This window comes from Gordionus sp. m RMFG-2023, chromosome 1 (genome assembly GCF_954871325.1).
Source record: "Gordionus sp. m RMFG-2023 chromosome 1, tfGorSpeb1-WG-v2, whole genome shotgun sequence".
NCBI classification, from domain to species: Eukaryota; Metazoa; Nematomorpha; class Gordioida; order Chordodea; family Parachordodidae; genus Gordionus; species Gordionus sp. m RMFG-2023.
The window spans coordinates 49,462,696-49,485,961 of NC_088775.1; the positions used below are offsets into that span (position 1 = coordinate 49,462,696).

Here is a 23,266-nt window from a genome sequence, read left to right on the forward strand (position 1 = left end):
ACGGATTCATATTTAGCTCATTAAAAGAATACAGAATATGTAAATATTATATTTTAAACTATTTTATAACTTAGTGATTTTTTCAAAAAACACTTTTTTTTTCAAAAACACTACGCGTCCCCGGTCAAAAAACCGTTTTTTTTTTAAAATAAAAGCAGATTCATGTTTAGCTTTTCAAGGAGATTCAGAATAATTTTGGTAGTTGAGAATTCAAATAAAATATTTAAAAAAGCCAATGTCTAGCCCATATTTAAAATTAAAAAATTTTCAAGGATATCTATTTTAAATTTTACCCAAGTTGATTTCTATCATAAATGTAAATTATGATATTTCTAATACCCTTACATTGCAACATTTTTACCTCTTTTTCTCCTAAATATTAATATTTTTATGAAATATATTAATAAAGCATATTTAGTATCGTATACACCTAACTAATTAGTAATTACCCATCAACCCCGTCATTCTGATTAAATTAAATTAATTTTATAAAAAAAAATTTTTAATATATATATATACAAATATATCAAATTATAAAATTGACGGGGGGGGCTCAATGGTTAGAACGTATGCCTTCCGAACGATAAGTTGCGAGTTCGAATCCCGTTTTGCCATAAAAAATTTAAAAAAATTTTTTTTAACATTAGCGAGATAATAATAGCTCTCGATTTATTTAACATTAAGATGATAGGAAAGTGGTTAATGTTGCTTGGTACCTTAAGGTACCATCTATCAAATTTGAATTTTGTTCATTTTTCATTTGGATAGGCACTACCAAACATATTTATAATATATATTTGAAAAATCGTAATTTTTGAGCTTGGTTTACTTATCCCATGCTCCCGGGTTCGAATCCCGGGAATGATCATGTTTTTTTTCTTATTCTAACTTGGTGGTTCCATCCTTGGGAGGATAATATATAGGAGGCCGGACTCGACCACGTGATTCCGTATTAATATATTAAATAATAAGGATCTTATTACATTTTAATAAATTTTGGTCGGTATTTAGCAAATTAGGTTGGTATTTAGAATATTTCCATACATTCACTTGGTAGTAAGCATCATTAACCTAGGAAAGTTGATAGAAAAAAAAAATTTTAACATTAGGAGATAGGAAAGTGAAATTAACGTTAAGAAGATATCAAAGTTGATAGAAAAAAAATTAACATTATTAAGATACGAAAACGTTCATTTCTTGATTACATTTATAGATAGATAGATATATATCATATTAAATCAATGTGTTAAAAAGCTAAAAAATCAAACAAAGTTGAGTGTTCTAAATCTGATTGATGAATTAGAAAATATTATAATTATAATTTATTTTTCATTTATGTTGTTCTTTCTAATCTTACATTAATAGTTAAAATTTATCATTTTATATGTTTTGTATATGGGAGACTGGGGTCCCCGGGCTTGGCAATCTCATTTCAAAATTAAATATCCTAATATAGTTTTTATTAGTTTACATCTATAGACAAAAAATCTTTTGAAATATTTTATTTAAGAAATAAAATTTTGATGAAATTTTCAAAAAATTTTTACATGACAAAACAACTTTGATATCTTCTTAACGTTAATTTCACTTTCCTATCTCCTAATGTTAAAATTTTTTTTTCTATCAACTTTCCTATCATCTTAATGTTAAATAAATCGAGAGCTATTATTATCTCGCTAATGTTTAAATTTTTTAAATTTTTTATGGCAAAAGGGGATTCGAACTCGCAACTTATCGTTCGGAAGGCATACGTTCTAACCATTGAGCCCCCCCCCGTCAATTTTATAATTTAATATATTTGTATATATATATATTAAAATTTTTTTTTATAAAATTAATTTAATTTAATCAGAATGACGGGGTTGATGGGTAATTACTAATTAGTTAGGTGTATACGATACTAAATATGCTTTATTAATATATTTCATAAAAATATTAATATTTAGGAGAAAAAGAGGTAAAAATGTTGCAATGTAAGGGTATTAGAAATATCATAATTTACATTTATGATAGAAATCAACTTGGGTAAAATTTAAAATAGATATCCTTGAAAATTTTTTAATTTTAAATATGGGCTAGACATTGGCTTTTTTAAATATTTTATTTGAATTCTCAACTACCAAAATTATTCTGAATCTCCTTGAAAAGCTAAACATGAATTTGCTTTTATTTTTAAAAAAAAACGGTTTTTTGACCGGGGACGCGTAGTGTTTTTGAAAAAAAAAAGTGTTTTTTGAAAAAAATCACTAAGTTATAAAATAGTTTAAAATATAATATTTACATATTCTGTATTCTTTTAATGAGCTAAATATGAATCTGTTTTGATTTTTTAAAAAAAACTGTATTTTGACCGGGGACGCGTAGAGACGCGTAATTTAGCCAAAAAAAAATTTTTTTAAATTTTTAAATTTTTTTTTATTAATACCATTTTCTGAATCTCCTTAAAAAGCTAAACATGAATCTGCTTTTATTTTTTAAAAAAAACGGTTTTTTGACCGGGGACGCATAGTGTTTTTGAAAAAAAAAGTGTTTTTTGAAAAAATCACTAAGTTATAAAATAGTTTAAAATATAATATTAACATATTCTGTATTCTTTTAATGAGCTAAATATGAATCTGTTTTGATTTTTTAAAAAAAACTGTATTTTGACCGGGGACGCGTAGGGACGCGTAGTTTAGCCAAAAAAAAAATTTTTTTTTATTAATACCATTTTCTGAATCTCCTTAAAAAGCTAAACATGAATCTGCTTTTATTTTTTAAAAAAAACGGTTTTTTGACCGGGGACGCGTACTGTTTTTGAAAAAAAAAGTGTTTTTTGAAAAAATCACTAAGTTATAAAATAGTTTAAAATATAATATTTACATATTCTGTATTCTTTTAATGAGCTAAATATGAATCTGTTTTGATTTTTTAAAAAAAATTGTATTTTGACCGGGGACGCGTAGGGACGCGTAGTTTACCCCAAAAAAAATTTTTTTTTATTAATACCATTTTCTGAATCTCCTTAAAAAGCTAAACATGAATCTGCTTTTATTTTTTAAAAAAAACCGTTTTTTGACCGGGGACGCGTAGTGTTTTTGAAAAAAAAAGTGTTTTTTGAAAAAATCACTAAGTTATAAAATAGTTTAAAATATAATATTTACATATTCTGTATTCTTTTAATGAGCTAAATATGAATCCGTTTTGATTTTTTTAAAAAAACTGTATTTTGACCGGGGACGCGTAGGGACGCGTAGTTTATTTTTTAAAAAAATAAATTTTTGTAAATTTTATATAGTTACCGTATTTTTTTTAAATTAAAAAAAACATTTTCTAACTCATCTTATAAAGCTTAATAAGATTTCCTATTAATATTAATAAAAATAAGTCGTTTTGACCGGGGACGCGTAGGGACGCGTAGTTTTCGGGGACGCGTATTTTAGTCATTCCCAAAAAAATACGTAAAAAAAAATCTATTAAAAAAAATAATAAACAACTTTTTTTTAATATTTATTTGTTAAAGAAAAAAAAACAAGCGTGTTGAATAAAAAAATAAAATAACTTTATATGACACCATTTATTGCTGTTAAATAAAGGCGTTCCGAGACAGCGGACCCAAATCGAATTCCTAACCAAATAAAAATATAATGAATGTATGCAATATAAAAATTAAAATACTATTCAATAACCAATATTTTAATTTATTAATTCCTATAATATAACATACTCTCTGGTAGGTAGATCTTTTAGTAATAAAAATATAGATTAAAATATAAGTCATTTCTAAATTATTTGATATATCTTTCCTCACTTGGATTTTTTTTATTGAATATATAAATAAAAATAAATTCCATTCCTATAAAAAATATTTATTCTTACTTGAATAGTACAAATAAATTTGAAAAATCTTAAAGATATTCATTAAATAATAAAGAAAACAATAAATCCTTATTTCTCTGGAAATTTTAATAAGGGGCACATTTTAAACTATATTCTTATTACTATACAGTTTTTATTTTATATTGATTAGTCTATATAAAATCTTCATTAAGTAATAAACTGCAAATGTTAATAAAGAACATAAAATATTTAATTATATTCTTATCACTATCAGAGTTATTTATTCTAACTTGATTAGTCTAAATAAATCTTGTGATAACCTTGCTCATTTTTGTTCTGCCATAAGTAAAGTTTGCACTTATATTGGAGTCGTTAAATATCATGAGAAAAAGATTCGACCCACATTGTGATGATATAGCTCTGTGAATGTTGAACTACATAATAGATGTATACGATTTCCGCAAATGTAGTTGCATCTGTATTATTTATTATTTTTGAGAATAATTCTGTATTGCAATGGATGTTGATATACTCCCCTGTACTGACTTATATGAATGAAATGATGTTGATTTATTATTGGATAAAAATAAAACAGGATAGAAATAAATTTACAAATTAGACATGTTTTTCAAATAAATATTTAAAATTTAAAAATATAAAAATAATCAATTAATGTCTCTCATATATATTAAAAACGTTAAAATACTTTTAGATTTTTGCGGGAGATTTCCAATTGCGGTAGTTTTCCGGGATAGAGATGTCTGCGTGTAAACTAAAAAATTGCTGGAGTATCCCGCTGATGGGGGAAGACATGGCAAACCTGTATGTGTGTTGGATAACTGAATTAAGTCTGCTCTTTCTTTATTAAGATCTTTTCTTAAACTGGAAATAAGTTCCAGCATTCTTTCTTTGTTGACCTCTAATTTTATCCAGGGCCAATCCAATATATATATAGCGGGTGTTTAATTGCTTATATTTTAATTTCATGATTAAGCTTTTGAAAATATTATGAAAGTATTGAACAAGAATAAATACTTTAGAATAAATTGTGTGTGATTGTATTTCATAATTAAGGAGGAATGATATGATAGTCTTTATTGATTATATTATTAGAATATTGACGTTGATGTGGTCTTTTTATTTTATAATATAGTTATACAAAAGAAAACAAGTGGTCTTTTTATTTAATAATATGGTTATACAAAAGAAAACAAGTGATCTTTTTATTTAATAATATGGTTATACAAAAGAAAACAAGTGGTATTAGAAAATAAAAATATATATCAATATATATATGTTTAGCGCCTTGAGATGTATTTATATACATGTTAATTTCATTTAATAAAAAGATAATATATGAACATATTTAAATATACAATTACAACAAATTGATTAAGCGAAATATTTAAGAAGTATTTAAATATACAATGAATTACAACAAATTAAGCGAACATGCAACATGCACCACCTCCAAAAAAAAATATATAAAAAAATTTAAGTATTGAAAACACAACATGGTACAAAAAATGGGGAAGGAAAGAACTCGTTTGGCATACGGGATGTAACTCTTATAATGTTAAATGAGTAATAGGGTTAATATTTAATGTTACAATCAGAGACCTGCAGGCCCGGCCCTAAACCCGGCCCGGCCCTAAGCCCATTTTAAATTTTTTAAATATACCCGGGCCGGGCCTAAAAAAATTTTTTTTAAACATATTCGGGCCGGGCCTAAAAATTTTTTTTTAAAATATATCCGGGCCGGGCCAGGCCTAAGATTGTTAAACCCGGGCCGGGCCTTAATATTTTTTATAAAAATTTTTACATTATGAGTTAATGGTTATAAGATTATATTATATTATAGTTATGATTAATATAATATTGGGTGATGGTTAACACTACCTAACAACCCACAGATAGATCTAATTATTAATTTCCAGCAAATTTATTCAAAGTATTAATATATTTTTTTATAATTCATATCTAAATTTTTACAACATATTTTACCAAAACAATCAAATAAAGGAATATCTTAAATAAGCCCCAATATTCAAGTATTATTAATATATTTTTTTATAATTCATATCTAAATTTTTAGAATATATTTTACCAAAACAATCAAATAAAGGAATATCACTTCTTAAAGTTTGTAACACCTTTCAAAGCGAAAAGGAGAAATAAAATTGATTTTACTTAATATAAAGCATTTTTTAATTGAAAAAATGGTTTTACACAAGTATCATTTTATTTCTCTTTTTCTCTGTCCCAAATTCAAGGAATTACGTATGTAGTCAGGGACAAATCGCAAAATGACGGTAAACTATATAAAAGATTATATTAAATTACAAGAGGCTCAGGAAGTAAATGAAATACCATCGACGAGTCAAATTACGACTGTTGTTAAACAAACTGAATCGTTTTATGACAAATGGGGCGATGGTAATTCTGGTAATATGTCAATACCCGATGATGAATATTATAATTACATAAATAATAGATAAAAAATTTAAAGTGGATAATTTGTTAGAGTGGTGGGCGGCTCATCAAAGCGAATTTCCAATTTTAGCAAAATTGGCAATTCCTGCTTTAAGTGCAAGCTGTGAGCGGAATTTTTCCACTACTGGGAGAATTCTTGAAGAAAGAAGAAGTAATCTTCAACCTGAAAAGGTAGATATGCTTCTCTTTCTTCATGATAATTTGTGAATTTTTAATATCTTTCTTGAGTATAGGGTTTCGTCAATCATGCTGGTTTTTTACTTTGCAAACTGTCAAATATTTATTGCATTTATTATATTTACCTTGAGTCATGAAAGTTTTTAATCCAACATTTTTCATTATTTTTTTTTACAATATTATATAATACAATTATCTTCTTTTGTTAAAAATTTATATTATAAAATAAATTTTATTTTTTATTTTTTTTTAACCTTTAATTATAAAAAAAAAAAATAAAAAAAAAAATAAAAAAAATTATATTAATATTGTGCAATTAGATTATATTTTTAAAATACTATTTATTATACATGCATTTTTTTAAATAGCGATTTATTTTTATTTTATAAATTAAATAGTAAATTATATACAATATATTATATTCTCAAAATATTTTCCATTTTTATAAATTAAATATTAGTTTTATTTTTTTAAAATGTAATATAAAATATAGTATATGACAAATATTATTACCATTTTTATGAATATTAGTTTTATTTTTATAAATGCAATATAAAATATAATATATGCTCAAAATATCCATTTTTATAAATAACAGTTTTATAATTTTTATAAATTCAATATAATATTCTCAAAATATTAGCTTTTTACATGTATTTTTTAAATAATAAGCGATAATACTCGCTGATAAATATGGTAAAATACCTCATAGGTGAATTTTTGTATATACCAGGTCGAATATAATTTTAAAAATTCCGAGTCGGGCTTGAAATTTTTTTTTTAAAAAAACCCGGGCCGGGCCTTAAATTTTTAAATACGGGCCGGGCCGTAAAAAATTTTTTTTTTAAATATCCGGGCCGGGCCGGGCCGTGCAAATAATACCTCTGCAGGTCTCTGGTTACAATAATGGTTTCATTATTAAAATAATACCCAATACTTACATTAAGATTAACAAAGAATTATATAAAAAATAATATATATATATATGGGGATAGTAGGAACTACAATTGGGAAGGGGGAATTATTTTCATTATTTCCTAATATTGGAATATAATAAACAATTACAATTGTAAAGGGGAATTATTGTCATTATTTCCTTATCTTGGAATATAATAAACAATTACAATTAAGAAGGGGGAATTATTGTCATTATTTCCTTTTTTTGGAATATAATAAACAATTACAACAAATTGAATAAGCAAAATATTTAAGAAGTATTTAAATATACAATGAATTACAACAAATTAAGCGAACATGCAACAGAAAGAATACTTCTTTTAATGGTTATTTTATAATACCCATGATATAATATTCTATTGTTAAAGTAATGTTTAAAATAATAATATATTAATTCATCTTTCTACCTTTGAAATGTTTGGACTGTCGAGTCTAACCATCGGGAAGGGAGAGGGATCGAAGGAGTTCGTGGGTCTGGGATTGTCGGAGAATGGGAGTGGGGGACCGGACTTAGCAGGCATTTATGTCATCATAAGCGGGATTTTACGCAAAAAAAATATCGTAAATTTATTTTATTAAACACGATTATCACAAAAAAAATATCAAAACATGAATTCTTTAATGGTTATAATTATTTTTAGGGGGTCCTTATATATTATTTCAACAAATTAACCATAATAAATCTATCGACGTATTGTTATAATATTTATTTCCATGTAATGGCCAATCTCGAAACTGGTTAGGACCAGTTTTAAGTGAATAAAATATAAAACAGGCTTTGTCTATAAATTACGATTAGGGTAAGATAAAATAAAATAAAATACTGTTTTGAGTGGGCAAAAAGAAAGATATTTCTTTTATATAAACACAACTACCTTCATATGCTTTTTTAAGTTTGAACTGCTGAACATTTTGAAATATTTGCGTTGGAACATAATTCACAATTACAAAGTGTAGACTTTGTACCCTAAATTTTCCTTATTGGCGTAAAATATGTTTAAAATTAGGGCCACAGAAGGGTAAATTATCTTCATCTGAAGAAGTAAGTACATAATATTCTTAAAATATTGAATATTAATTAGAATAACATTCAACTGAAAATTTAACAAAATAAAAATGAAGGAATGGTGGTTGATATAAATTATTTATATTAAAAAATAAATAAAAGTAATTTTTTAGTACAATAAAATATTTTTTTCTTTTTATAATATTTCTTAAGAAAAATTTAAAGTAACGAATAACGCTTTGCGTTACCGTTGCTCAAAAAATGAAACGCATTACCATTACTCGTTACCGCTAGAAGAAGGTAATGAATGGCTATCCTTTTATTCAAAAAAGGTAACGACATTACTTTTTTGACATTACTTTACAGCATTAGATATAACTTAATGAATTGGTTAAGTAATACTTTAATAAAATAAATATAATATAACAATATAAAAATTTATTTAATGTAAAATATATTAATTTATTTAACGTAGCAATAATTAATTAATTAAATATATTTTAAAAATGTTCATTTATATACTTCTAATAAAAATATCATATTTCCAACAAAAAACGTCTAGTTTATATAAAAACTCCCCATTCCCCATATAATTTTTTTTATTGCATAGCAAGATCTAAGATCAATTTAATTTTAACTATATATATTATAACCACGAAATATTTTAATATTTTACCAGAATCCAAAGAATATCCTAAGAAGATAAAAACAGACATCCAAAATCAGATAAAATTCATTTTTATATAAAAAATAAAAACTAACAAATTTAAATATATTTAAATATTAATTTCCTTTAAAAAAATTACAAAGAATATTCTATAAAATACCCATAGATCATCTATATTTCATTTTATATTATACAAACCCAAGATTTTTTTAAAAACCTTAACATGGAATATTTGTTTTTCCAATTCTATTAATTTGCTTACATCCTAAGACATAAATCACTATATTATAATATTTGGCATATCCAGTATTTTTTATTTTTCTTATATTTTCACATTTCATTTCATAAAAGCAATCTGAACATTGTACAAATAAAATGATGCTTTAAAATATACCATAGAAAGAATTAATATTCTATTTTTTTTTCTATAAAATTATATTCAAATCATGATATTTCTTTTATTTCAACAAACTGAGAAAGAAAGTTCTGGAAATTCTTAAAGATCAATTCAATTTATTGGATCTAACAAATATAATTATTTGTCAAATTATGATATAATATGATGACTAAAATAATATATTACTAAGTTATAATATTGGGAAATATTTGCCAATATCATATATCTTCATGCAACCAATTATTATCAAACATGGACTTATTGTTAAAATATAAAAATGACTTATTCAACATTCACAAATAATAAACTTAATAAAATTCAAATATCTTTGGGATTTTAAATCTTAATCATTTTCTTTAATCCAGGACAATTCCAAATTCAGGATTATCTAATCCAGGATATTCTTTCCTTTCTATTCTTTGCTGGAATAAAGGAGACTGACTATCACTTTTTTTAAAAAAAAGAAGGTAAAAAAAATTCCCTTTTTTTAAAAAACTTCCTCTAATTGTTTTTTTCTTATGCTAAAGCTGGGAAAAAAGGTTTTTGAACAGGCCCATAATTTTTAAGAAATAGTTTTACAAGCTGCACCATGAGACCAAAGTTATGAAAATGTTTTAGTGGTGATAATTATGCAAATATATGTTATTTTCCCTCATAAAAATTATGGGCTAGGTTGGACAACTTTTATTAATTATATTTCATAAGATGGGCTGGGTAAAAATATACTGGCTAAGTTATGTTAATAAACATGCTAGAAAGTTAATATAGACATGTTTAAACAAGGCTGCACCAACCTTTATCATTAATACCACTTCTTTGCCAATACCAATAAAGTATGGCTGATACACAATGCCAAATTTTTAAAAATTAAGTTCATTTAAAAAAATATTATTTTTCTAGTCTCCATTTCTACAAAATTTTTTAGCCAAAATAATATTACTCAAACCTCGTGATTTTGTTAATAGATATCCAAATCCTTCTGTGATGAATGAGTAAAATCTTCAGGGTTTGTTTAATATTTTGGTTAAGTAGGTTTGCCATTTTTTAAAATTGAGCCATTTAGCAACATTAACTAATATCAAGATATTAGTATCACTGCATATCTGATTAATATTCTTTAACTTTTTCATTGTATTTTATATCAATTTCTTCTATTTATTCATTGTTTTTAATTTCTTAATTCTATTTTTCTTTTATTTTAATTGTATTACATAGGAGTATCCAGAATTTCCCAATGGGGGGTGAAACACTAATAGGTGGGTTCTGCCATAAATTGTATTGGAAGTACTTAAGTCCACTTATTTTAGGCCTTTGGCCATATTTAATTTTTATTCACTTATTTTTTTTTAAAATGCCTTTTTCTAAAAATTTGGAATTATAGTTATTATTTTAAAAAATTAGTAACTTTTACTAATTTTTCTTTCAAAATTTTTATAGTGATATATTGTATACATTTTTGGGGGAGGAGGGGGAGGTTGTAATGGGAAATTTTTAATAACTTAAAATGATATTTATGAGAATAGGCAAATTTGCAATGTGGGATTCACCCATTCCCCCTTGGTTTTGCACCTAATTACATACTTTTATATATTTCAATTTTATTATCAAGCTTTACAGATATTAGATTATCAAAGGTCCATACACTGAATAACCCTATGAATATTAACCTTATATATATATATATCTATCAGTGACTTGTACAAGAAAAAATCTTACACCTGCTCCAGATTTGCGAAAAAAAAATTCATTTTCAAGCATAGCTGGCATAGATTGAAAAAGTTTCATTTTAAAACTGGGATTTAGATTGGCCTGGGATTTTTCTGAAATTTTTTTGTCCAGGTTTGGATTTTTATTTTTGATGGTTTTGTAGTTTAGCTTAAAATTTCACTATTTTGAATTTTGGATGAATTTTATAAATATTTCAGAAAAAAATTGATATAAACAATAAAAGATTAACCAATTAAGGATGGAATATGGATCCAAATATAATTTAAAGTCAATTTTTACTAATGACTTGGCCATTGCATTATTTGTAATTTACTATTCTTTTTTTGTACTAATAATAAAATTTACTATTTGTATTTGATTCGAATAAATCTTTTTTCTAAAAAATAAGAAGTTTTAATGCAGTGATTTGTTTTTTCATGTTTATAACATTTATATTCATAATAATTTTATGAGCAATGTCATATTGATTGATAAAAAATATATTTTCTTTATTAATCTACCTGATATTACCCATAAATTAATTATTGTGCCTTATATTATATAACTAACTTTTGCTGTTGATGCATTTAAATATTAATACTGCCATCCTTAATTTTTTAGACACATTCATTTTTGTTAATTTATCTAGATATTCGTTTAACATGTTTATTGATAAAAATATTAGGTAAACAGTTAATTTAATACCTAAATTGATTTAATTTGAATTAATAACTAATTATTAATTCGAAAAAGTCAAAATCGCGTTTATTGCATCTTTAACCCTTAATATCTGGGCTAATATAAAAGCTAGGGAGTTCAAATTTCGTTTTTGATCTAATTATAACTAGGGGTGTACCGATACCACTTTTTGGAGGCCGATCCGATCCGATATTTCAGATATTAAATTGATATCGGCCGATAACCGATCCGATATCATCTAATTTTGTATTCTGCAAAGATACCGGGTTTAATTTTTATATACTTTTTATTAGTACAACATCTATAATTTTACTATACCATAACATATGTCATTTAAATATATTATAATGGTCAGTTATAGTTTATATTCAATTCAATTGCTATTATTTATATAATAAGTAATAACATTAATCTATTTACATAATTAGTAATAAAAAAATATATTATGAAATTTGAAATTAATATTTAAAATTAATATATCGAAGATTTCTTTTTATATCAGAGATATGTCGGCGGTGATGGGGACTGTTAATATCACTAGCATCACTAAAAACAGATACTGAAGAGATTAATGAACACTTTTTTAAACAGATGCGAAAAAAATAACTATATTGCAGAATGTTTATTAACTAATTATTTCTATTAAAAAAATTAAACATAAAAATGTATTTCGATTTTATTTATAAAAATAAATGGTTTTTTAGATATAACCTTTTTTAAATTTTGTTAAAAGCGCCATTTTATATCGGATCGGAAAATTTTATAATATTTGCCGATAACCGATATTTTAAAATGAGCGAAATATCGGCCCGATCCGATTCGATATAAAATATCGGTACATCCCTAATTATAACATTTATAATCTTTGTATAAATATTTATCGGAATTGAGATGTGATTATAAAGCGCGTGATTTGATATGGAATGAGACCCTTTCAGGGGAAAATCGATAAAATAACTAAAAAACGGGATATTTTTTAATTCAATAGATAGCATATAATTTATTGTTTTAATATTTAATATAATATAAGGAATCTATAACCAAGGACTTCTACCTCGAGGTAAGGGGAGGGGGGGGGAGGGTGGCGCAAGATAATCATTGAAGTTGAAGAAGATAAAGAGTTATAAAGGCGCCTTTATAATTTGAAAAAGATTTGAGGGGATCTAGGGTAATTTTGAATTGTATTTTCTTTTTTTTGCATATTTTATTTGAATTTTCTTTTCTTGCAAATTTAGATTTTGAATTTCTTTTTTCTCCTAATTATGATTTGAATATCTTTTTTTGCTAATTTTAATATCATTTTATTGAATTTTGATTTGAATTTCCTTTTTTTACTTTGGTAGGTGGTAAATTATCATTGGCTTTGGGGGGTATAGAAGTCCTCAACACATATTTATGCAAATTTATATTTACAAAAATTAAAGAAATTATTTGGGGTTGGATTTGAACAATATTTATGGTTTAATATGGTATAATATAATACATCTAATTTACTGTTTTTAAATATTTCCTTATTAATAAAAATTAATATATGCATAAATACATGTTGTAGATTATTTACTATAATAAGAATATGATATAAAAATATTAAAAATATTATTAGAACAATTAATTGCACATGGCGAATAATGATTACTTCTATTAAATTCTCAGTATTAGTAATAATAGAATATTAATATTAAAAAAATGGTCACTATTTTTTGATCAGCAAAAAATAATTTCAGTATTGGCTACTAATAGAGGTCATATATTGCCATAAATTTACCTTTTTTAAAATTTATAATAACAATTAATGCTATGGGATAATCCTTTTTCTGGCTTTTGGATAACCGGTCAGAGAGATATAGGGTATAAATCAATCAGAACTATTTTATATAAAAAATATATTCTATCTAACAGACATATCTTAATCATGCCATGAAGAGATAAAATCTTTAAGGGCCATTCCATGTCAAATCTATCAAAGAAGTTTTATTTTTATTACAAGTTACCTTAAATATAATAAAAATGCCCTTTACTCTCAATTATATAACTTAACAACCCAAAATAATTCTTTCTAATAATATTAAATAAATACCATTGACCATTAACGACGATCCATATTTAACATAATTATCTTTATTTCCAATAAAACCACAACAATCTAACATAAAATATGTAGAAAAATATAACATAATATAATTATCTAATTCTTCATTTCTCAAAGGTCCACAGCTGACATCCAAAGGTCCACAGCTGACATCTAATCCAATATCTCCCAATCTCCAACTACGGGTTTTTCCGAACAATGAAACACACCCCGTGATCCTTATCTCCTCTTCTTCCCCCAAGGAAAACTTAATTTTGCTGTCAGAAAATAACTGACATTTGATTTATTATATTAAATTTATTTCTTCTTTTTTTCAACAGCTACAACACGCCCACCCTTCACAAGCCCAGCGTCCCTCTCTCTGTGGTGTTGTTGTATCAAATCACCTCTTTGAATTGTATCGAATCACCCCTTTGAATTGTATCGAATCACCTCTTTGAATTGTATCGAATCACCTTTTTGAATTGTATCGAGACGCCTTGAAGACGTTCAGGGAATTTGTCGAATCGTCTTCCCTTATGATGATTTATAATATAATATCGCCGATACCTTTCAATATATAATCGCAAAAACACATATTATCAATAATGACCTGTACATTGGGGTATCTGCATTTATAATCTATGCAACATTAATATGGACAATGTAATATCAGCAAAACATAATAATTCATTCATTTTAAGACATTTGGGAAATATGAGCTATAATACACATTATTTGGATATGATTCATGGTAATTAAGAAATAATGATATTACATATAATAATGTAATGTGAACATATTGTCTGTGTGTGAAATGCAATTTCAACACATGTAATTTTCCTTCTGTCATGTAAAAAAAACAAAGCTACATTTATGTAAATATTTCTTAAAATGAATAGAAAAATCCATCCTTAGGTATTACAAATAATTGCGAAACTCTGCCAAACAAAGATTCTACCTAAAATTACAATATATCCATATACAAATATATTTAATATTTTATATGAAGGAACAAATATAATACGTAGAAAATACAATATTTCCCATCTAGGAATTACTCAGTATCCTAAGAAAAATATACCATTTCTACCTAACTCTGTCATCACAGTTAGCACAAATTCACAAAAATGTAGAATGCAAAATAACAACAATTGAGAATATAATGGGCTATATGGTATATATGTAAAGAATTTTTAATATACCTTCACAATATAAAATAATTTGAGTCTTTTCTTTAAAAAATATGTTCATAATTAAATAGTAAAATGTGATGTGCTATAAAATTATTACAAAAATAAAAAAAATGTATTATGCAGCATAACAAAAAAAATTTACACCAAAAAAAAAACTTTCTCCAGTATGCAAACTAAACAATATTCTCACTTCAAGGCATACCCATCAACACGGGCTGACCTTATCTGTAAAAATATTTTCCCTTCACATCATTGCATACCACACAAATAATATAATAATTGCAAATAAAATTCTTATAAAAATTTATAATTTAAAAAAAAAAAATATATATTAAATATAAAGATTTCATAATTTGGAAAAAAAAATATTATACACCATCTAATGTATCATACAAATTCCTATCCAATTTATATATACACTAAATGCAGACACTAAATCAAAATAACTATCCACATCTAACATTATAGATATTATTCTGACTTCATCATACTTCAATTCCTTCAAATTCTCATTCATAATTAAATATATCATATGTTACCTATACAATATATTAACATTATAAATAATAATTCATAGTTAAATATATCATATGTTACCTATGCAATATATTAACCTTAATTAATAATAAATTATCCCATACATATTCATCCCTTTACAAATCCAAAATGCATAATTAAATAATACACACCTTATTACAAAAGTCTATATCCATATATATTTTCATAAATTTCACATATTTAAATATTTAACAATCCTTTCTGTCCTGCTGTTCATGAGGTCTTTCAGCTTCCTATGACGGAATACCTATAACACCATTCAATGAGTTTTAAGGCATACCAAATAATGATCAAAATTATATGTACCATATACATCTAGACATAAGATAATATACCAAATATTACTGTCTTAAATTCCTGATCTTATTTCCATATTTCTGCCTAATACTCATACATACTTTCTATCTTACACCTTTTAAGTTAAATATAAAAGTATAGAAATCCTTAAACTCATGTATCTGTATAGTTTTTAGTACATTGCCTTGTCAAAATTTCTCTTATGTAATATGTATACAACAAAAATTTTGTTTTACTTTAAAACCGAATCAACCCACTCTTTCGATCCTGGTCAGCTGGCAACAATATTACAAGTTACCTTAAATATAACAAAAATGCCCTTTACTCTCAATTATATAACTTAACAACCCAAAATAATTCTTTCTAATAATATTAAATAAATACCATTGACCATTAACGACGATCCATATTTAACATAATTATCTTTATTTCCAATAAAACCACAACAATCTAACATAAAATATGTAGAAAAATATAACATAATATAATTATCCAATTCTTCATTTCTCAAAGGTCCACAGCTAACATCCAAAGGTCCACAGCTAACATCCAAAGGTCCACAGCTAACATCCAAAGGTCCACAGCTGACATCTAATCCAATATCTCTTAATCTCCAACTACGGGTTTTTCCGAACAATGAAACACACCCCGTGATCCCTATCTCCTCTTCTTCCCCCAAGGAAAACTTAATTTTCCTGTCAGAAAATAACTGACATTTGATGTATTATATTAAATTTATTTCTTCTTTTTTTCAACAGCTACAACAATTTTCATTAGGCCTCTATTTCTGGAATTATTTAGATAGGTAAAAACATGAGAAAGCCGTTTATTTTATCTCGCTAGCACACCTGGTTCCCGAGATACAGGGCAGCAGAGTTGTTAAACCCTACTTTTAAAAGTAGCTTTGGTTACTTTTAAAAAATTTAAAAATAAATTTGTATATTTTTTGCTTATAATGTAATTGTATAGTATATAATACATAATAATCATCATTTATAAATATCTAAATTTAGTTAGTTTAGATTATAAAAAAATTTATGCAAAAAGACTATAATTTATGTAATAAAAATAACTATTTATGGTAATATTCATTTTTTATTTATGTTGCATTTTAATAATAATCATTTTTATAATATCATTATCAAGTCTAGAGCGACGATCAGAAACTATAAATTTCACCTTACTAAATAATCTCTCAACACTAGCACTTGAGGGCAAGACAGTATTTAATTATATACTTGGTGAATTCCATATCAAATCAACCAAGGTTTCAACCCGACCCCCTTCATTTTTTCTTAAATTTTGTATACTGGTAGAATATGCTATAACTAAGAAAAAAATGAAATTTTACCTTCCAACACTGTTTACCCGCTAAGATATGGCCGTTTAAAGCGCGGAAAAATGGTCATTTTTTACAAAATGCACTTCATTTATTTTCAAATATCTCGAGAAATTATCATATTAAAAAAATAATTTAAATTTTATTTTGTAGCTTAATAAAAGTTCTTTAAAATGACATAAAAATAAATATGATGGAAATTTATTAATATCGAAAAACGGATGTGTAAAACCGGAAATGGCCATAGAAAATAAAGGTATTTTTTTTCAAAATTTTTTTTCTGCAGATACATATCACACTACTTTATATTTTTTCAAAATCCTAGACTGGGATGAACATGGGTTTAGGAGTTATCACTCTTTATATGGCTAAAATTGAACAAATTTTACATTAATATCATATTTTAATTTTTAAGGAATAGTTATGAAATAATGTTAGTTTAAAAATTATGTCTAAATGACGGGTCCTTAACTTTTTTATCTTTATCAAAATTTTTGAGAAGTGGCTGGAATAATGAGCTTTCTTTAACACTTTAGTTAAATTTTGTCTCGAAGTTACTTGACAAAATAATTCTAAACATATTTATAACTTTATTTGCCTCAAATTGCATTACATATAATACAATCAAAAATTTATAATTAAAATATATCATATATTATAATCATCCAAGGAATTTTAATAAATTATGACTTTTGTTTTCGTCTAGGGGGATAAAAGCTTGGAACGTTGTGTTCCAGAAATTCTCTTTGCTCTCAAAAACCTGCTTTCAAGATGACTTTCTATGTTCATTTATTCATTATTGCACACAAATATATAATTTACTCCATAGATATTATTTCTTGCATAGTTAAATAAATCTATTGTTGTCAATATGTGATGTTCATATGGACGTTGCAAGCTTGCTCGAGCTACTAACCGTGTAGTAACGGCCCCCAAGTCGCATGGACTTTTACCTTGTGCGGTTTTAAAAAATGTCACTTAGCCTTTATCCCAAAATCATTTTCATGATTGTAGAGATTAATGAAATCTTTATTTTTATATTGGTTTGCTCCATCAGAAAAATAATAAATTTTAGCCACTCTATTAAATCTTTCCTTCAAGACTACGATTAATTTTTAAAATAAATAAAATGCACATGCGTGTGCTTTAAACAATCTGATATAACCACTAAATTTACATGTTTTATTATGTTGTTCTTACGGTAATAAATTATAAAAGAGTTGATAGTGGCTTGATTATTGGTCTGATTACATCCTTGTGCATGGTTCTGCACTACAAATGCATAGTTTTCTGAAAAGTCTGCAATAACTAAGAATTCGCCAACATTTAAATTGAATTTTAAAAAGTTTCCAATTAATGATTATCGTGAAGCTTTAAACAAATGAGGAATTAAATTGTTTAATTATTCAATTAAATAATCTACAAATTCGTCAGCGGATTTTATCAGTGTTTCAAGGGTAGTTCGATCAACTGCTATCCATTGTTTGAATGTTTTATAATCTATAGAATTCTCCTCAAATAATATATTAAGCCTTTCTTTTAATTTTGAATATATGGGGGAAAATTTATTGTTGAATTTCTTGCTAGATTATTTTATGCTAAATAAAATATTATTTTGTCAAGTAATTTTAATTTCGAGATAAAATTTAACTAAAGTTTTAAACAGCTCATTATCCCAGCCACCTCTCAAAATTTTTTTATAAAGATAAAAAAAAAGTAAGGGCCTATCATTTAGACATAATTTTTAAATTAACATTATTTCATAACTATTTGATATTAATGTTAAATTTGTTCAATTTTAGCCATATAAAGAGTGATAACTCCTAAACCCATGTTCATCCCAGTCTAGGATTTTGTACAAATATAAAGCAGTATGATATCTATCTACAGAAAAAAAGTTTTTAAAAAAAATACTTTTTTTATTTCCGGTTTTACACATCCGGTTTTCGATATTAATAAAATGTCATCATATTTGTTTTTATGTCATTTTAAAGAACTTTTATTAAGCTACAATATAAAATTTAAATTGTTTTTCTAACATAATTATTTCTCGAGATATTTGAAAATAAAATGAAGTGCATTTTGTCAAAAATGTACCATTTTTCCGCGCTTTAAACGGCCATATCTTAGCGGGTAAACAGTGTTGGAAGGTAAAATTTTATTTTTTTCTTAGTTATAGTATATACTACCAATATACAAAATTTAAGAAAAATTGAAGGGGGTCGGGTTGAAAATCTACTTTTTTGTTGATTTGATATGGAATTCCCCATATATATTTTTAATATAAGAAAAATTATCAAAAATACTCATTTGTATTTTTAGATTTAAAAAACGCCTCTAGGTGATTTTTTATTATATTAATATCCTTTATTTCAAAAAAATTATCTATGGAAGTCGTTTTTATGTTTCTAACGAGGGCATCTTTGCTATCTCAATCCTTAGTATCTGGCGACAAAAAATTGTTGTACCAGGGGATATAGTTTTAATCAATCATGGTAAATAATGGATTATCAACCAATGACATTGGCTGAACTGTAATTATAAAATCCACAATAACTTTATTAGCCAGTTTCTGAGAAATATTGGCTTATGCTATATTATTAATTAATATAGCTTGAATTGAATTGGTCTTTTTGGATGTATCTCCCCAAAATTATTAAGATTTTTTCTATCTCTTTAAAACTGTTGGCGTGAACATATTACAAAATAAAAACACTATTAGAGTTTAAAATGACAATTAGCTTTGGGCGATTTTTGAGGTTATAGCTACTGGATTTATTTGAGGATATTTTTTTTTACAGTTTGAACAAATAAATTTATAGCCACCTTTGTTTTTACATTAATTTGAAATATTTTTCATTTGGAAATGGAAAATTTGTATTATTGTTATCAAGAACATTTTCTTTCAGGACACCTTCCATTTCATTAATATTAAAATTGTCTGACTCACTTACATCGATTTGGATATCCATTTGTGATACTGATGATATTAAATAATTTACACCAGATGATTTAGGTTTAGAATACAAATTCAAAATATAAATTATCAATTTAAAATATAAATTTCAATTTCAAAATTAAATAATAAATTATAATTATTATATTATTTTTAAACTATAAGATAGCCCGTCAAAAATAACTGGGAATGAGAATTTTCTTCTTACTTTTATGATAGTTGTTACCTCTTATTTGAAAATAATATCCAATTATTATTCTTTTAATCCCCCCCCCCCCGCCTTCATGCCATGTTTAATCCATTAAAACTAAGTGTAAATACTATGGTTTGGTAAAATTAAATTTAAAGCTTTTACTTGATAATACCAATATTATTTGATAAATATTACTGATTACTTACCTAATATTTATTATTAAAAAAAATTCCCAGGCAAAGTACAAAGCCATAATAATTTTGAAAAATTCTTCCAAGCCCAGTGAATATAATAATTTTGGTAGTTGAGAACTGAAATAAAATATTTAAATAATCATAATGTTAAAAATACAATCAAAATCAGATATTCATGGGCCTAGGTTTTTTGATCAGGCCGAGCCCAGGCCTGCATAAAATTTTTTTTAGGCCAATGTCTGACTCATAGTTAATTATAAAAAAATTCTCAAGCATTCTAGCTCATAATATTTTTGAAAAATTTTCCCCAATCCCAGCCTAATATAATTTATAAAAATATTTCCCAAACCCAGCCCAACCCATAATAATCTTATTCAAGAATTTTCTCAAACCTAACCAACCGATAGTAATTTAAATTTTTTTCCAAGCCTGGAGATAGGTAAATCTCTAAAAACCATGTCTATTTTATATACCCCTACTTCAGACAAAGGCCAACCCATTAAGACTAAGAATGAATATTATTTTTGAATAAAAATATATTTAAATTAGCTTTTACCTGAGGGCCATATAAATATTCTGTGTTAAATATTACACCTATGCCTAATATTAAAAAAATTCACAAGCCAGGTCCTTCACTTGTGAAAATTTTCTCAAAAAGACCTTAATAATTTTGATAGTTGAGAACTAAAATAAAATATATAAAAAGTCACAATGCATTTAAAAATACAATCAGAATATGAAAGTTGCATGGGCCTTGGTTTTTGATCAGGCCTGGCCTCCAAAAGAAATTTTCAAGCCAATTTCTAACCCATATTTAAAATTAAAAAATTTTCAGGAATCTAACACTATATTAATTTTAAAAAATGTTTCCCAAGCTACTTCCAAGCCCATATTAATTGTGAAAAATATTTCCCAAACCCAGGAAAACTCAGAATAATTTATTTTTCCTTGGATCCAGAAAAATAGGTGTGATATAGGGGTTTATAAGAATTAAATCTGTCTAATAGGTATATGTTTTTTTTGCCATTTATATTATTGGGAAAATTTTTCAAAATTAGGATCAAATGAAGGGGAAATATCTGATTTACCTATTATTCTATTGGTTAGCTCCTAGTATTTATATGAAAATCATGAATACATATTAAGGAACCATGCTAAAAATATGTTCATCCTAATTTAAATTTTAAACAAACCAACACCCTTCCAAATGATTTATTACTTAGTTACAAAATATAAATTTAAATTTAAGACATTGTTATTAAATTACAATAGAAAAAATAAAAAGATATTCTAATTTAACAAATTATAGGAGGTTAACTTTAATATAGAGTTAAATTATATATAAGTAAAACAAAAAAGTTATACATTTAATCAAAAATGTTATAAGTTATGAAAAATATACATTCTACAATTAAGTTATGAAGTTATGAGAAAATATACAAAACTATGGAATGCATGTAGAAAGGCCAATTTCAGAAAAGATAAGAGAGATGCAAATATTTACTTATGCATAAAAATTACCTAATTAAGAGATATAAAGTTGTATAAAATTCAATGTGGAATGGATCTTTCTTAAGGGTTTTAACATAAAACTCTCATCAAGCAATAATTAATTTTTAGATTATAAAATTAAAATTACTAAATATATACTTTATTAACATATTTTATAAAAATAATGGAAAATTTTAGAATAACCCCAAATAAATATAAATTTTTAAATAACACCTCATAAGATAGGAAAATTTCTGATTCGTCCCTCTCCCTCATCAAATAAAAGAGAAAATTCGGATTCCCCATATAATGGTTTAAATTTTAAATTATACGTAAATATAGAATTAAAAAAGTATTTAAATAAATCTCGTACTTGAATTGGTACTTGATGCATATAATGTTCTAAATGTATTTAATTATCTTGTGCAGGAAAATAGTTTGAATTTTAAAGAGCTACAAACTTTGAATCGTATCTATTTGATAAATTTTGTCAGATTAAGGAAAAAAAAATATTTTACCAGATTAAGAAAAAAAAACATTGCCGGGGTTCGAACCCAAGTCCAATAATCCATCTAGATTTGTAAGCTAAGTCTTACCCGATTGGGCCATAGGGACTTTTCAAAATTAACGATTTTTTGAATATATATTATAAAGTGTGATATGAAAAGTGGGACATGAAAAGTGTGACATAATTTTTGTGACAAGGCTTTTATATATATTATAGATTTTAATGTTTATAGTTACATTCATTATATTTTTAAATCAAAAAAAGGAGCGCGCTAAAAAAATAAATAATTGGAAAAGTTATAGACCAAAAAAGATAGCGCGCTACTTTTAGCGAGCTACTTTAACAACTCTGCAGGGCAAGTGCGAAAATAATGACTTTCGAATCTGTAAAATTTAAAAAATGCTTATATCTCAAAAACTATCAATAATAAATATAAAGGTAAAAAATCTCTAAAGGCCTATCAAAGAAGAAAATTGGCGCCAATTTGAGTTTTTAGCATCCAGATTACCTATATTGCTTTACCTATATTTTTAAGCAATAAGGA

At 25.4% G+C, this 23,266-nt stretch overlaps 1 protein-coding gene and 1 long non-coding RNA gene across 3 annotated transcripts in view; one reads left to right on the forward strand and one right to left on the reverse strand.

Moving 5' to 3' along the window:
- The first annotated feature begins 9,481 nt into the window (after positions 1-9,481).
- Positions 9,482-23,266, forward strand: part of LOC135922173 (guanine nucleotide-binding protein subunit alpha-11) — a 115,087-nt gene continuing 101,302 nt past the window's right edge. Inside the window, exon 1 of one of the 2 annotated variants that reach the window (XM_065456600.1) lies at positions 9,482-9,983. The gene's annotated coding sequence lies outside the window, so the exon portion shown is untranslated. Of the gene's footprint in view, positions 9,984-10,752; positions 10,773-23,266 lie in introns of those variants that run through there. The other variant, XM_065456601.1, reaches the window with a different exon arrangement.
- Positions 15,895-16,789, reverse strand: LOC135922213 (uncharacterized). Its single transcript, XR_010570786.1, has 3 exons — positions 16,521-16,789; positions 16,278-16,316; positions 15,895-15,991 (listed from the first exon to the last, which is right to left on the reverse strand). It is a non-coding gene; the product is annotated as an uncharacterized LOC135922213 (long non-coding RNA).